Consider the following 5,292-nt stretch of genomic DNA (forward strand, 5'->3'; position numbering starts at 1 on the left):
TCATTGTGATCCTCAACACCTACAGCATGTTGGTAGATTAGACCCATTAAAGGTGTAAACGAGAACATCCCATTAGTGGAAGAACATCCAGAAGGGGAAACCGGAGGTCTGTAATGTTCGGAAACAGTGTGACCAAACCGAGCGTTACCTTCCGACGGAGTGCTAATGTTGAGATAATATGTTTTTAAAAGTTAGTCGCCGCCCCCCCCCCCCCCCTTGTGTGAATAACTGTAAAGCTAAGTGTGAAATACACAACGAAACTGAGAGTGTGGCGTTTCCCCCAACATGAGCGGATGAGTTATTTATTGACAACAAGGGGCATGTTTCTATCCGTGTGTGTGAATATTGTATGAAGAGGGCACGTGTTTGAACTCGTCCGCTTTAACAAGAGAGTTCGGAGTCTTTGCTTTAACCTTGTGTGAGTGTGTGTGTGTTGTGTGCGTGCCCTGGCAGGGGGGTAAATAAACAGCGGGTCCCTCAGGGCAGGGTTCATCCAGTGGATACGTTGCTCGAGCCGAACTTCCTGATTTTCTAGCTGATCAGTCACCTTGTACCTCCGCTAGACATGCAGCCTAATTGGCCGCTGCTCATTCCTCCCTGTCATAAAAAAAAAAGCCAACATGTCAGATATTTAAAAAAAAAAAAAAAATAAGCACAACAGGCTTTCTCCTCCAGCTGTTGCACTGCTCACGGCCATTTCTTTTTTAAAGTAAAGCTCAGCATCTTTCGAGCAACAAAGCTCTCTGCCTTCCATCACACAAGGGGGGAAAAAAGCGATATAATCACATCACACTTTCTTTCCCAGAGCCACGTCGTTAAGCTCAGTGCCTGCTTTGTTTTGCCACGTGAGCCCGGCTGAGGAGGCCTTTAAAAAAAAAAAAAAAACGCAGCCGTGTACCTTGTGAATGCAGCCTCCAGAGGTAAGTGGCTGATTTTGGCATGTCGGGGCAGGTGACACAGAGGTTGCCTAGTGACCAGCGACTCCTCCTCCTCCACCTCCTCCGACTCCGACTCCAACCTCCCCCCTTCCCCAAATCTGGGCTTGAATGGTTTTTGCCAGCGCTTTGAAGTAGAAGGAGGGGGTGTAAATAATTTATTTTCCTGCACGCAGCTGACACGTCTCCGTCGAGCCGGCTCAATCACATCAAGGTGTCCCAACAATGTCTAAAGGTGGTAAATATTTAAGGGTTGTGTGATTTACACAGTCGAAGCCAAACTGAGCAGGGCAGCGGTTTCGCAACAGTGGCAGAAAGTTAACCTTGGTGTCAGCACTTATACCGTCGAGCTGAACTGGAAACAACTTAGTAGAAATGTTATTTAGTGTGTTTTTTGTTTGTTTGTTTTGTGAGAGGGAAAATGGGTATTTTTGTATTTTGGGGCGAACTGTCTCTTTAAATAAGCGTTTAATTCATTGGTTTGCATATGACAGGTAAATACTAATATCTAAATGCACAGTACTGAATTTTTGCTGCTAGACGTCTCTTAAAGGGGCACTACGTATTTTTTAAGAAGAAATTCAGACTCAGAATTTCAACATTTACAATATTAATGAGGTAATAACACAAACTGAGAAATCTTTATTTTTTCATATCTGAATAAACAAACTGTTCTCAGAGGAAAATAAGGTCCCCCGAACACTGTTTGAAGCCAGAGAGGCGGCAGGGTCCGCCACCAAACATAAACAAAGTAAAACAGTAAGAAATTGGTGTTGTCCTTTAAGGACGGTTTGTTAATTTGAGTCTAATCAGTCATGAAAACCAAGAGAGTTTGTGTCAGCCCCAAAACTACACAGTACTGCTTTAATTCAAACAAAACAAATGATGTAAGCAGCATGGGATCATGGGAATTGTTGTTCAAACGACCACAATTGCTGTCCTCGGGCTCCTGGACGAGATAATGATTTAAAGTGTTATTCACGTTGTGTGAAGTCACGTTCGATGACTTCCCTCCTCACTCTCCTACTCTCTCCTGGAAGCTGCAGTGAGAGGCGACCCATCTGTTTTCCTCTGGGTTTAAAACATTGTTGGAAACATTTGGATAAAGTAAGTACGCAGCTCAACAAAGTGTAGAACAAAGGTCTGGTCCCTTTCATTCATTATAATGCAGAAATGTGTAATATTCTGTCTTTACAGGCAACATTTGTGCAATGTCCCACCACTCACAAAACAGGAGCCCTGTGAATATTGCCCTGTTGAAGCCGACACATTCAGCGACGTATTAAATCAACCAAAGTGTTACTGTTATTACACCTCGCTGTACAATATGACGTGGAGGTGAATCTGGCAGTCTCAACAAAGATTGAACATTATAAGCCTCACAAAGGGCCGTGCTTTGTCTCAGGTTCTCTCAGAAGCTCATATTGTTGTGTTCACCTTTATTGGACTCAGGCCCGTTTAATGTGAGCAGGGAAATGATTTGTGTCCGCCCGGGAGAGCTGCCGGTTAGAATAGAAGGGAAACAGTATTAGCACAAGCTATGTTCTGTACACAGTGTCTTTGTGAGCAGGGCTTTAAGCCTGCGTGCTAATCTGGTGACAGTGGCATGCACATGCTACCAAAGACAGAGTAACAGGCTATAGGCTGGGGGTGGAATTAATACAAGAGAGCAGTTCTTGTCAGGCTTTACAGGCATTATCCTGCTGGTGAAACCTCCATATTCTGTAATATCAGTGTGTTAATCCCAAGAAAAAGAAACCATGTGCATGTCATTTGTCGTACAGAGGCCCTTCTGGGGGACTATTTGTGTTTTTACGTCGTGTTTATGTGCGATATTCTTCGCACTCGTGGACGGTTTATACCGACGCTGCCGTGTGACCAACATTTTTTCCTATCAGGAGAATCCTGACATGAGCCGGCCCACACCATCTGTAGGCACGGGGCTGATGGGGTGAGTGTGTCGGGGGCGAGGGCTGTCGAGTAAAGAGTTCTTAGGAGTCACCGAGCGGAGCAGCGGTCTGCGGCCTCATTTATGTAAGGTGATTAAATCAAATTTGATTATTGATAAACTCAGGGAGGGCACGGCTGTCAGTGTCATCTATTTCCAAAGATTGTTTCCGGTTTACAAAGGATGTCATGGTTCATCTGAGGCGTGATCATATCTTTGTTTCCATCCCCCATTACTTGATTATATAAACCTTTTGAACCGTGGGTAGTAATTCAGTATATTTAGTCAAATACTGTTCAAACGTGTATTTTGAGATACTTGTACTTTGCTTTAATATTTCCATTTAATTCTACCTTATATTTGCACTCACTCTCTTGAGTAAAATTATCTAAATACTTCTACCACTACTGAGGTTTTTTTTTTTTTCTTTTACAATCAATAATGGACAAAAGTGTCCTGAATCCATCCTGATGTCCAGGATGTTGGTTTGCAAAATAAAATCATAAACCTTAAACAGTGACGGCTCATGACTGAAGCCCGGTGATGTGTACTCAGTTGTTGAAGCATTAAGCTGATGCTTGTAATAATTATAAACCAGGAGTCTGCATCTGGAAACATCACCCAAAGTTCAATTCGAGTACATTCTTTTATATCTGAGGCCTCGGGGCTTTCGCAAGGCACACCAGGATCTGAGGCCAGCAGGACTGGACCCTCCCCAATGAAAGCACCTCAACTGAAAGCCCACAGGCATGCTGGGAATTCTAGTATCAGCTGGAAAGAAGGTGGTGGACCGAGCGCCGTGTTCTCCTCTATTGTTTCTCTCTAACTGTGCCCACACTTGTCTGCAGAGCGCAACATGCCAGGCTGGTTCTGCAGAGAATATTGCATTTCTATGCCATAACACCTGAAGCGACGACCTGAGAAAGTCGTTTCTTTTCTCTCGCAGTTATGACTGATCCGCGAGCCCGCAAAACTTCCTTTCATACTGAAACTGTCTCGCTGCTCTATATAGTCTTTGACTGTTGGGGCAGAGGATGACTCAGGAGCACTGCACAGCATTGTTGGTAAATATCAGAGGCTGAATTCCCCCGATGTACCTAATTCCACTGCATGTCATGTCATAGCAGTAGATACCATCTTGCCTGTGTGTTTTCAGAAAACCCAGCCAGTCATGTTGAATATTCACCTCTAAACTCAAAGACCTCGGCTTGCCCAATCAGCAAAACGTGGCACCTAATAAAAAATCCCACAGTGGTGCGAGTGTAAGTAAAAAAAAAAAAAAAAAACCTGCTTCACAACCTTCGCAAACACAATATGCGGCACAAGGAGCTGTTATTTCTATAAATAGCGCTGGCTTCACGCACAACACTTTGGCTACTATTACACACCAACAAGCACAGGCATCAGCCACGAACCCTGAGCCCGTCACATGTGCCTGAGCATAACGCGCAAAACACAGCACAGATTGTGTGCATGTGTCATATGCTCTCACACAGAGGCACGCATTCATACTCATCCATGTCAGTTAGAATCAGAGGGCTTGGTCACTGTTTTTCAACCCCAAGTGATATGTTTTCCTGTTTTCACGAGGAGGATGTGGTTAGGTTTTTCTGTCTAGTGTTGAGCTGTTTCAGTAGACGCGAGTGATTCTCTGTCGCCCACGAGCCTAATAGCCCACTCACGTACTGACAGAGACAATGACAGCAATATTTACCAGAAATAGGATGAACAATAGGTTGAAATAATTATAGAAGAGATGGTTTTTAAAGAATGGAAGGTTAATTAAATAGCTGCATGGCAATAGAGGATTTGTACTGACAAGTGGGTAAAAGAATGACAAGCATATGAAGCAATCTTTACACGGTATAAAAATATCAGTGAGATTATCACGCTGAGTCTACCAGATGGAGATATGGCCACCCATGGCAGATCGTGTCAGTGAGTCCCAAGGAGAAACAGCAAGGAGAACACACTGCAAAAAAGGTGGACAGGGCTGTGCTGCCCTCTGTTGGTGAACTACTGAAAATGAAAACAAACACAAAAACAGAAAAAAAACTCCACATGGCTCTGAGTGCAGTCTGAGAAAACATTATGGTTTAAATCATAATAGTGTTAGTAATTGAAATGTGTTTTCAAACCTGCAAACTCATCAAGTTAAGAAACAAACAACCTTCTACAGCCTCAAAATGTCAGACTTGTCAAACTTTACATTTGTATGTCACAGAATGGTTCAATGTGGAAAGGTCAGGAATAATGAAAGGGTTTGTGTTGGAAAGTATCGTCCAATTTCACTGAACAACTAAACAAAACAATTCATGTAACAACAGTGTAAACACGAGAGTGGAAACAAGACGTGATCACAAATTAAGATTTTAAAGGCCAACACAGCAGAGAAAATACACCCAGCAG

The sequence above is a fragment of the Sparus aurata genome, chromosome 17, assembly GCF_900880675.1.
Source record: "Sparus aurata chromosome 17, fSpaAur1.1, whole genome shotgun sequence".
Classification (NCBI taxonomy): domain Eukaryota; kingdom Metazoa; phylum Chordata; class Actinopteri; order Spariformes; family Sparidae; genus Sparus; species Sparus aurata.